The sequence below is a fragment of the Anguilla anguilla genome, chromosome 14, assembly GCF_013347855.1.
Source record: "Anguilla anguilla isolate fAngAng1 chromosome 14, fAngAng1.pri, whole genome shotgun sequence".
Lineage (NCBI taxonomy): Eukaryota > Metazoa > Chordata > Actinopteri > Anguilliformes > Anguillidae > Anguilla > Anguilla anguilla.
In genome coordinates this window covers 6,251,586-6,263,801 of record NC_049214.1, presented here as the reverse complement: position 1 = coordinate 6,263,801, position 12,216 = coordinate 6,251,586, and the positions used below count along the sequence as shown (strand labels likewise).

The following is a 12,216-nucleotide window of genomic DNA, read 5'->3' as shown; positions in this document are numbered from 1 at the left end:
GAGCTTTGAATCAGAAACCTGCGGAAAAAGGGGCGTGTCCCTGCAGAAACCAATCCGAAGTGCAATCCCTCACAGGGAGAGGAGTGGCTGTGTGTGAACACATCTGGCTTTGCAAAATACAAGAGGGCAAAGTTCACACGGATCAACAGACACCACAGGCAGAGTGCAACGAGACGGTACAACAATAATAGGCTCTTTCAGGCTTGTAATTAAGTAGAAGCTGACTTGCGCGAATACGCAGCTTTGTCAGCATGGAAGTAGGCTAACCGTGGCTGTATGTCAAGCATTTGAACATTTGTACAGTGTTTCTGCTAAGTAGTATTTAACCACATGTTAGTGTTTACATTCACATTTGGCCTTTGTAATAAATACAGTGAATTGACAGTAGGATTACTCAAAAATGAACATAATGTCAACTCAATTCCTCAAAAAAAAAAGGACTATTTGGAGAGGAAAAACCCTAGCATGCTAATTAAGAAGGCAACTGCTGAAGCAGGTGGGTGTGGATAAGAATAGATGGGGAGATACCTGTGATTAATACAGCCCATATTTCTCCTCCCATGGGGATAGAGCTGGCAAGATAACAAGAAATAAATAAATTCCTATAATGATGCATAAAGTGATACTATATTTACATTTATTTGTAAATTCAGCATCACAATGCTGCATATCTACATGTCGCTTTGGATGTGAGTGTTGTAAGATATTCTGAATCATGACACATACATTAAAGGAGAGTTCCACTAGGGAAATAGTTTCGTCTTACACTTTTTACTGAAATATTCATTCTTGTAGTTACAATTTATCAGAAACAATATGTCTTAAGTAGTGAAACTAAGTATGTCTAAGTAATCTGAAACATGAGATCAATTCATTTCAATCATTATCCACCAACTTGATTTAAAAAAATCGTTCAACCTATAGATCGGCCTCTTGAAGAACCTTCAAAAATAAAGCTCCAAGTATCTGACATTGACTCAGAATACTGACTGATAAGAAAGGTGTGAAGTAATTCTTCATTGCTTTAGTGAAGAAATTTCATTCATGAAGACTGTTCTTTTTGAACTTTTAAATGGCAAAAGCCCCAGTAAAGATAAAGATGACAAGGCCACAGAAGTGTGTAAGGTGGTTTCTGCCTCGTCCTTATAGTAGCCTGTGTATGACTGACAGAATACACCCCAGTCTCTCAGAGTGCCTGAGGAGCATGGGATAGATCTGAGTTGCACTTGTTTTTATTACCCCAAAACTTCAACTTTTCTGGCAGTTTTGGGGTAATAAAGGTTACACTCATACCTTTGTTCCTGCTGGAAAACATTTTAAGGATGTCTGCAACCTGATAAAATTCGAAGGCAATGTTTCTATAACTTAAAATCTAAAAAACATCACATGGCCATTTGAAATGTTGCAGCAGCATTCATATTCTGCACAACCCTACTGCAATGGTGTCAGAAGCTGCAATAATTTTTTATGCCAGCTGGGTATGAATTAAAGGATGTTCACACAGGTTTATGGTTTTCTTTGAACTTCAAAACCCCACTCGGTACTCTGTAAAGGTGTCGGTTGTGTACATGAACGAGCCATGGAGTAGGGGCATAAGTGAGCACCATGGTCTCGGCTCAAATTGGGCCCGCACCAGTGCCGACTGTGGCCGGCAGCCCTGCAGGGACGGTGCACAATTGGCTGTGCGTAACCCAGGGGATGTATGAGAAGGATTCAGTTGCTGGTGATAACAGAGTCCATTACTTAAATGACCCTCGTTAGCCGTTCGGGTGCCCGTGGCTTGCTCTCTGTGCATAATTGGGTATGATTGGGTCTCCTCCACTCCCGCTGTGTGCATACGCGACTTGTGGCTGCGAGTTGTCTTCACACTCCCGAGCCGGCAGCAGCGGGTGTATTTTAACTCGCCTGTATATAGTTAGTGAATTGGACATTCAAAATTTTGGTGGTATTGGAGATGCCAGTTTTTTTTTAATTTTTTTTAGGCCCTACTAAATGCTTGGAGAGTAATGCAGTGGATCAGGTTCAGAGGGGTGAGCAGAACAGAACAACTTGCCCTTTTTCCACGTGCCTCTTTGAAATAGCTTACAGTTTTATATGCAGATTAAATTACACATATTTCTTTTTTTTTAAGCATATTTTATATTTTTAGCATCCTGACTTCACAAATCAAATAATTGTTAAAATTGACAGAAACTAATTACATGTTAATCTCCTTAATATTATGGGTTTTTTTTTTTTTTTGTAAATATACAAAGTTTAGTTTAAAGGTCAAATACTGCACGTATGCATCTCAAATGGTGAATGAAACAGTTCCTGGCAAACAACTGAGGGGAGATGAGTTCATTAGACCTGGACTACGTACTTTCACAATGGAAGTTTCTGAAATGTTTGCACAAAATGCCTGAAGGGGATTGCACAAGCAGAGGCCCTTTGAACTTTGTCATGGATCAACATGTTATCATTTTCAGTTAATTGTGTGTGAGGGACAACCAGAGCCCTCTGAAGTCTTGATATTTGAATTGCACTATGACTGCAAAGTAAAATATTGATGTTGGTTTATTATTATTATTATTATTGTTGTTATTATTATTATTTTTTTAATTATTTTTTTAAATTATTATTATTATATTTACCAATATTACCTAATTTACAGAAGTGAATAATGTACAAAGCTGAAATTGCCTAGTAACAAAATAATGTGCATAGTTCATATGCCAATAGATTTAAGTTGTATAATATCTGTAAAATAATCGAGTTAATGTTATTGCTAATGCCTGTGGATTAGCCTTTTGGTGCTAATATTAACCTGACACCATTTTGCATGCTTGCACAATTAACATGCCTAAGCATTGTATAACAGTTCTTTCGGAGGAATGCGCACTGTTTGTTCCTTGCTGAGGCCAATTATGACATCATGCCAAACAGTAGCCCATGGGATTGATCAATTAAATCTGCCTTTATATCTCCAAAATGGCCTTCATATTGTAAAAACAACACAGCACTTTGCAAACAATATTGCAACAGTGGTGTTCTTATGGCCCTTAATGATTGACAATCATGGTTGAATGTCAGTTCAGCTACCAATGTATAATCTCATGTGTCGCAACAATCTAACCTCAGAAATACAGAGGGGTTTAAACATTGTAAAGCATTACATGTGTGAATATTGCCAGCTACTGGCCAGTAGCAGTTCTGCAATGTATTTCTTGAACCAGGGTGTGATGGCTCTCTTTCATGCATGCATAGAGGGACTTAAATGATTAAAGAAAGCACCACACTGATCCATATTTAATAGAAAATAAAAACTGTTCTATGGCTTTTTTGGTTTATGGTGTAGAAAATTAATTTCAAATGACTCCAGAACAGCTTGTTAGTAGTTATTGCTGGATTGTACATGTGTACAGCAGCCGTCTAATTATTTTTTTAAAGTAAGGTTTATTCTTGTTTTTGGTTGTAATTATTTCCTATGTTGTAGTCCACATGAGAAGGAAAGAATTACCAATAGGATATTAAAAACTCACTTATAATTGTAAATAAACTTTTTTTTTTTATATGTAGAACCTCTGAAGAAGTAGTATTGCTGCACAAACTGTTTTCTGCAGGTCCATGAAACATATTTTCTTGTTTTAGTCCACAAAATACTCCAATGCCAGCCAGGTTGTCAGAGACTTCTATAAATATCAAAACAAGAACAAAAACAAAAGAAAAACTGTCTGGGGCATTTGAAAACAGGCACTAAAACTGAAATAACATAAGAAACCCCAGAAAGAAAATTAACAATTTAAATTAATATTTTTCATACTTATTTGAATTCTAACAGTAAAGCTAAACCATTGTTTACTTTGTTCAAGTCAGATTTGCTGCAGCCAAATCATTCTGAGTAATAGTAGTGGTTAGTCAGTGGTCATTTGCAACAAATTAACTTATCATAAGTTAAGACTCAACATCCTAAAAACCGTTCTTTTATGTTTTCCTTTATTTAATTAAATGATTATATTTTGATTTTCATTTCCGTGATTTCAGAATGCCTCCTTGGTACAAAATATACGAGGAGATATGATTCTGAGCCTCCTTTTAAAGCCACAAGATGTCACACATGAGCTGAATTTAGTGTACCATCCATACATGATTAATATCACCACATTTACTCTTGTACAAAGAGTTTTGCAGTGCATGTCATTGTGCCTAGAGTGATCGCCAATATATTAACAGCAGTGGAAAAAATGTACTGTATCTGAAAGTTTGATGAACACTCTACAATAATATAGTCGGCCTATTTATTCATTTATGCGTCATCATATTTCATTGCTCAAATCGATGTCTGAAACAAGGCCGCTTCAACACTACAACTCTAGAAATTCAGTGTTATAAGACAATACAACAGTTGTACCTCCAATTGTGTTCAGTTAATGCAGCACTATCAAAGGCAACAGTTCCTCGTTTTCTAGACTGAATCAGTCGTTGGCCTACAGCCATTGCCAGTGAAACACCAGCTTTGTGTTCCTTTTTTTTTTTTTGCGTGAAATGATATAGTCGTGCAGAGAGATAAAACAGAACAGCATGTCCTTGTTTTGTCCAGTCGGTACAACCGAGCTAGAGAATGATGTGTCATTCATTAATATTTGACACCAGAGGGCTCCGGATACCTGCCATGGAACAGGCGGTGAACGTCACGCTCTGACACACCCTTTTGAGTTCATCATTAAGGTGTACACTTGTAGAGCTAACTTTGTGCGCATGAGCACGAAGTGAAATCTTGCATGAGGGCATTGGAAACTAAGAAAAACTAATTGGGGTCAGTCGAGAGGTTCTTTTTAATTGTACTTTCGTGTTATGCAATCGTAAGTCCAAACAACTCTGTAAATTGCATGTGAAACATTCCGTGGTGTTTAGGGAATCAGATAAAACTGAACAACGTAAAGGAAAGTTTGTTTCTGCGTTCATCCATCCGGGTGAGTAGCATATGCCAATGCAGTAGATATATATTAGGCTACATTTAAATTGACCTTTATCGTAATTTTATTTAGCCCACAAACAGTCTATAAAACGCTGTTAGCATGCATGTTTTGTAAGCTGGAAATGTTCACGTTTACGGAAGGTTGTTTACGTTTTGTCATTTGTAAGCTACCACAATACACGCAAGACAAGACAAAATACAAGTCTGCAGTGTTATGAATACAGTTTGTGTAATGATGGATTAGTTATTACAACAAAACCATAGAACAACGCTTAAGTACCGTTTATCACGTTTAATAATGTAGGCCAACTCCATGAGTGTAACTGGTTAATCTGCATAGTCTTCTACTCGGATTTTTCTTAGCAGTCAAACTTCAAGATTTGATGTTGCACATCGGAATAGTTGTCAGGAACGACATGTATTCATAATAACATTATGTTAGAAGTCTACTTTTCTTTCTCCTAAAATGTACTATAAAAAGGTATATTCATGACTTGGCCTATTTTTCTTAGGTCTTTAGCAGCTCTTTGGCGAAACTATCGTCGCCTCTCACATTGCCTCTGACCACCACTGATTGTCTGTTCATAGACGTCTACCTACGGAACACTTCAAATGACTCCTTTTATAATATTAATTACGTTTCCCATTTTATTTTGATGGTATAATGTCGTGGTGAACTTCTTAAATAACTGTCAGTTTTGCTTATTGGAGTCAAGGTTTTGTACCGCCTTGCTGATACTTACTGTTAGAAATAACGTGTTAAGTTTTATGGGGCTCTTCAAGGTAGGAATGCCTGTACTTTTTGTTTCATTATTAAAAATGCCTTGTATTCTGGCAGCGCTCTCTCTCTTACACGTACATACAAACACACACACGCCTTTATATCTTTTCTACCTTAAAATGAAAAGACATGACAAAGATTATGGTAATCTAAGCTCTTGCCTCAGATCTGACCTAGTGAAAGTTTAGTGGGCTTTCACATCTGCCTGTCTGCTGTACAGTATAACTTTTTTCAGTTTGTTTTTAGTAAAAGAATCATGCCTGAACATGGTCTCTGCTTTCATTCACATGCATTTGGTATGATTCCAATGCTAGGTTACTGGAGACCTCTGGAATGCTTCAGTATTGGCTCACATTTTGACAGGAAGTATGTCCCACAAAGTTGAATGTAGCCATCTCAAGCCTACTTGCCTACTATTGAGTATGCATGTTACAACTTGCATGCTCAATAGTAGGGTAGTAAGCTGTTTTAGACACACGTTCCAGGCATTGTTACCATAATGACAACAATGAGAACAGGAAGTAAATTGTGAAATTATTTTTATAATTCTGTAGCACTGTATTAATGGCCAAAAGTTTCTAATTTCAAGAGTAACATGGGAACATAAATAAATGCAAAGAACATAATATACACACATCCAGCTTGCATGGCCAGATGCAGGACAAAAGAATTAGACAATGAGAAAATAAAGAATACTCTCACACCAGCAAAATGTAAAACAGATGTAAAACATGCAACCATCCTCACATTGGTCGAGATATCAGCATAGGGGGTGTAATCTCATGCAGCACCACGCATGTTTATCTTATCAAGTATCCTTGTGGACTGGCCTGTGTGGGCAAGACTTTCCATGCCTTGCACACGAGAATAAGCGACCATAGAGCAACATCAGCTGAGGTGACTAGAGAAGCCCGATAGTGGCCCATTTTAAAAAGGAACATCGCAGTGTTGGTGCCCTCAGATATGTTGGCATTTAGAAAGTGGACATACCGCACAGACATGGTAGTCTTACTTCAGCGTAAAACATATTGGATCTACACCCTCGACACCCGTAGGGGTCTCAGTGAGGATTTTGACAACAAGCCTTTTCTTTGAATGTGTCTGGTTTATTCCCTTGTTTATTTCCTTGTTGTCTCCCTCTAATGTTTGGGCCAGATATGTTCATGTTGGTGATCATGTGTTTCTTCCTTCATTTATTAGAGAATTCATGCATTTTTGCCCACATACTTGCATCACACCTACACAATGCTCCATATGTATGTTTTTGTTTAAGACCTTTATACTATTAAGTTCATACCTTTATACTATTAAGTTCATTGTGCTTACGGTGTTAATGCATGCCTGCATGTGTGTGTCTTTGTACCTGTCTGTTTACATACTCTCCACTTCCTTCACATGATTGTGTGATGAAGACCTCTTGGTTCGAAACGTTGCACTGTGAATAAACCACAAGGGAGCATTTGCTGGTGTGTGGATATTCTGTATTTTCTAAAGATAAATAAATCCAACTGCTTTTGCTCTCTGTGAAATATGAGTATCTGTTTCCTAAATATAGGACTTGTTCCCCTCCCGTCCACGTTTAAGATGGGTCTCCCTTTCAACTTGTCTGCAGGTTTTTAAATGATCTGTTTCCAGTGTCTTGTGATTGCAGGCCTTTGCGGGGGCTGCATCGCCTCTGTCTCTAACTGTAAACAAGGCTCCCTCACATTGTTTGTTTAGAGGAAATGACTTCCACTTTGCTGCTCAACAGGAACCATTTGCTCATCTAATCTGCCCTTTTGGTCACCTCAGCTCCATAATCTCCTCAGCAAAGGGGACTTTGTCTTTGTGGTGTGAGGGAAAAGAGCAGGAATTCTCTGTCCTGGTTTGTTGAAGTGGGATTTATCAGACTATTATGTCATTGGTCTCATGCATAAGCCCATTATCTCAAAAAAAAAAAAAAAAGGCATTTTCAGGAACCTCAAATAAAAAAAAAACTTCCACTTAACATATAGGAGAGAGATTTTCCATAGAGGTAGATGAGAACTTTAAATGTTTGTTTAAAAAATGTATTTAAAAAAAAAGGAGATACACTGACGGTAGTATAACTGTAATTAAGTAGTTAACTGTAAATATTGGGAAGCATAACTGGTATTCGGATGAATAATAGCCAATGTAAATTGAACACACACAGAATGCTTGCACTGCTCTTATACCGTCAAAGGCCTCATCAAAATGTACCTGTTCCGGTATTTCCCCCCATACCTGGGCCCAGCTCATTTGCAATGTCTGCTGAACTTTCTGTGAACTTGTTTCAGTGTATCTGACATTGATTGATGTATCTGACATTGATCCCTTCTAATAGTCTTAGAGGTCAACTGCCCCTTTCAGCATTTTCCTCTATAGAGAAGGATGTAATGGTATTCTCTATCACAATTGGTAGGCCTAATACATGGAATGATGTAGTGAAAGGTGAACAAAAATATACTTGATTGTTGCTCAGGTATCACTCAGTGTGGAGTAACACATGTCAGTATATCATGAGACAAGGATTAGCCCATGCTTTAACATTTTAGTTTTGCCTGAGGCATAACAAGGGGCACTGATAGGGCTTTGCTTTTGTAGTTTTTCAAACTGATTTTGAAAGGTGTATTGTATTGTTTGTGATGCACTGGTCATGATAACTCTATTTGAATTTAGAGGAGATGACGAAATGGGTATATGTTGCAATGCTACCTTTGTCTGGGCCACCCTTTCATTGAAAATAATAACGTCTGGGGTGCATGCTGGATGTCTGGAAGCTTCTAAGGTTACCAGTTTTAGAAGAAAAAAAAACAAAAACATTTTGGAGGCAAAAAGTTTTACTTTTGACCTGTTTTTTGATTATGCTTAGTGATGGCAACGAATCTAGAAAAGATCTTAGCGAGGAACCAAATTAGTCCGTACTACAATGTACACGTGCTTTTAAAATTCATTTAAGGTTTATAATGGACCGTTTTAAACGGCTGTAGAAAATAATTAGCTTGAAATAAGCTTGTTTCCAAGCTCTCGTGGCATTTCAAATACGTCAGTTGATTTTGCTTTTCAGTTTTGAGAACATTATGGTGTTTCCATAAACCAGGGTTTGGGCGTTTTACAAGCTTATGTTTCAAGTTTTCCCTCATTTCTTTCAGGCAGTTGTGTATTAAAATGAATAAAACCGAATTTTAGACATGGTATCGTGCATAGTTTAACAGATACAGGGGTCTTAAACAGTTCCAAAATGGCTGACCGGTTGGGGGTATCTGATTGTATGTACGAATATGAGTGAAAAAGTTAGTTTAAAGTACGGAATGCAAAGAACACAGAATGAGTACAATTTTGTCTCAAATGCCAATGTATTAAATTCATATTATTTTATTCAACTAAAACCTTTAAGAATGAAAAAGCATATGTGGGCATAATTGTACACTCATGACAAATTCACCAGTAAAGCATAGTGATAAGCAGGGATGTAGTTGATTTGCGCCCCAGGTCATCATCCTTATGGAATTCCTTCATGGTTTCAATCAATTTATTCTTAATCCTTGTTATGGACCATATCTTGATGCAATATTCTCTTTGGACATAGGCAAAGTTGGCAAAATTTCATGGCTATAAGCCATAGGGAATGCAATCTTGCACAACCTCGTAACAGTTCTACATAAAAAGCTTTGTGTTTTTTTCTTTTTTTTATAAACTGGGCAGTATTTTGTCACAGTGTGGTTTTTCTGTTGGAATACTGAACTAGAACAACACTGGTTGTGAAAGTCTATATTGCGTTCAAGTAGACATTGTAACAGTATAAAATTAAATGTATAATTTTAACATTAAATAGTTATGCAAGGATGCTCGCCATTTCCAAAATTTATCTGTGTACATATCTCCATGAAATGATGAAAGAATGAGGCTGAAAAAACTTACCTTATTTTGGTTGCCTTTGTCATATTAGAAAAAGAATGAGATTCTTATCTCTTCGAAATTCTTTTTGTAAGATCAAAAAGGCAACCAATGATCAATGATCATTTTCAGAAGATGCTTCAGCAAAAAGGCACCTGTTTTGAATGATCATTGATCATTTATTTCTCAGAAAATAATTTGGTATCTAGGGCTCTCGCTTCAGTTAAAGTTTTTACAGATAGCTAAGGAATATGTATATTAAAAATGAAGGGATTTTGAGGAACAGGCCCAACAGCCTGGTCCACTTCTCCTGGAATGACTCATTACAGCTTTAAATTCTCATTCTAAAGTCTATATAAAGCTATATGAAGCTACATGAGCTTTTCATTCATACGAATGTGCAAATGGAACAGTTAATCTTTTAAACAAAGATGGGATTGTGATATCACTGAAATTCAAGACTATGATGTTTATAATAGTTACAGATGATACCTGATTACAGTGTACAAGTATGACATTTTCCGTGCTCTTGCAATTCCTGGTTTGTGTGAGGTTTAAGGGATTATTGAAATTGGAGGACATGCTTCTCCTTTTACAAAACTGAATTATAATTTCATATAATAAAAAAGAGGGTGAACATCCAGTATTTAAGAGGTTCTTACTGCTCAGCTACTTCAGTCTTGCATTCCACAATGCCTTCATTAAAGATGATAACCATTCATGCATTTGTATTTGGTACTTTCATTCAGCAAAACTTTAATTCTGGCTGAAATTCAGTATTACAGGGGCATTGTAGTCATGTATTGCTATGAGGGTAACTTGAAGTTCAATAAGTTAAACTATGCGGTTGTTCCCTGCACTTGGAACGGTACTTCTCTCTAGGGTTTTTGACACACTTGTTCCTGGTTATGGTTATACACTTTGTTGTACGTCGCTCTGGATAAAAGCGTCTGCCAAATGCCTGTAATGTCATGTGTACAGCACAGTACAGCATTCAATGTGGTGTGTGAATGAGGAATGCCCAGCCCATTGGCCAATCAACTCTTTGTAGTTCCTGCCCCCTTCCCAGCCAGGTCAGGTTACTGCTGTGGGTTTGCTGCAGTCTGACAACCTTTTCAGTGCTGTTCTGGTGCATGGCACCGAATTCAGTCACAGATGCGCCTAACGTTCGGATGCTGCGCTGTGTCTATTAAAGCTGTGTGGTAAGATGCTTATTGTACTTTCCCTGTTCCTTATGTTGTCACTCTGCTGGGTTTAGCCTCCCGTGCTGGGGGAAAAAACTCTTGGAATAAGTTTGTACTGCAGAGTGGTGACAAAGTGTGTTTTATATGATGTCTGTGTGTCATGTTGTAGGCTATATTCTTTGTAGCAAAATTTGTATAGATGTTGACTTTGTGCCCTCTTGCCACTTTCCTTTTAACATATTTAAAAGTTAGTTTTGTTCATATTTTCTGTGGAAACCTGCTCTCTGCAAAAAGTCAAGTGAATGTGCTCAAATTAAAGCTTAGGCAAACCGAAGCCAAGTTTAATACAGACAAAAGAATACGCGTGGCTGCTTTTATACAGATCACAAATGAGAGCAATGAATGGCTCGTACTCTTGACATCCTTCAGAAAGGACTGTAGCGTGCATCTTGGTGGGCGTACGAAGGGAACCCTGAGGTTTCCCACATCTTTACCTGGCAGAGCTCCTGTAACTCCATAGCCATTGTCCACAGCTGTTAGCAGATTCATCTGTTGAAATCTGTCTGCTGCTGCTGAAAAACAGGCTAATGCTCCTTGACCACAGGGTGGATAAGAATCCTCAACCGGACTCTGGGAAAATCCTCTGGAGTTTATGGCGTGAAATTAGGGCTCAGTCCCTCCTCGTTCAGTAAAGTTTCTCATCCTGCAGAGTAAACCTGAACGGTCTGACTAGTCTGACAATTCAGAAATCAGACTGAGACATGATATGAAATGACAGCATTGTAGTGAAACCAAAGAAATATTGGAAGTGTGCAAAATGAACATCTCAGAGCCTGTGGTTAGTATACACAGACAGAGTGGGAAATCTTGTTAGATGCGAAGTTAAGAGTGTTAATTCTGATGCAAAGTTAAGAGTGTTAATTCTTTCGTCACTTAAGGCACGCATTGCTGAATTTAACTTGGCGGATGGCTTTGGTGAGGTGAATTGGTGTGAAAAGTTTCTTTAAGACATTTTAAATGCTGTTTTTTCCCTCCGAACTACAGCACAGATTTTGAAAGCAACAGTGTCAGTGTGTATCCTGAATGCATTTGTTGATTCTCTTCTTTGTTTGCTCATTGTTATTCAGAAAATAGACAGGAGACCTTGTTATTTTGCACTTTACTGTTTAACGAGGACAGTAAATGACTTCCTCCTGTGGTGAGCTCTTTGTTTACATTTGGAATTGGCTTCCCAGTTGGCTGCTTGATCTCGTTGTCCCCAGTGAAATGCTTGTGTGGAACTTGCAGGAAGGCTCTGATTTGAAGTATGCTTTCTTGTGTGCCCATGGACTGCCTCTGCTAGACTAAATTTGATAATGAAGGTTCACACCCTGAGAAAATATGTGGTAATTAGCAAA

The 12,216-nt window shown here is 37.8% G+C and overlaps 1 protein-coding gene across 3 annotated transcripts in view; it reads left to right on the top strand.

Moving 5' to 3' along the window:
* The first annotated feature begins 4,690 nt into the window (after positions 1-4,690).
* LOC118213097 (KN motif and ankyrin repeat domain-containing protein 1-like) overlaps positions 4,691-12,216 on the top strand; it is a 44,504-nt gene continuing 36,978 nt past the window's right edge. Inside the window, exon 1 of one of the 3 annotated variants that reach the window (XM_035391778.1) lies at positions 4,691-4,795. The gene's annotated coding sequence lies outside the window, so the exon portion shown is untranslated. Of the gene's footprint in view, positions 4,953-10,751; positions 10,838-12,216 lie in introns of those variants that run through there. The other 2 variants (XM_035391776.1, XM_035391777.1) reach the window with 2 other exon arrangements.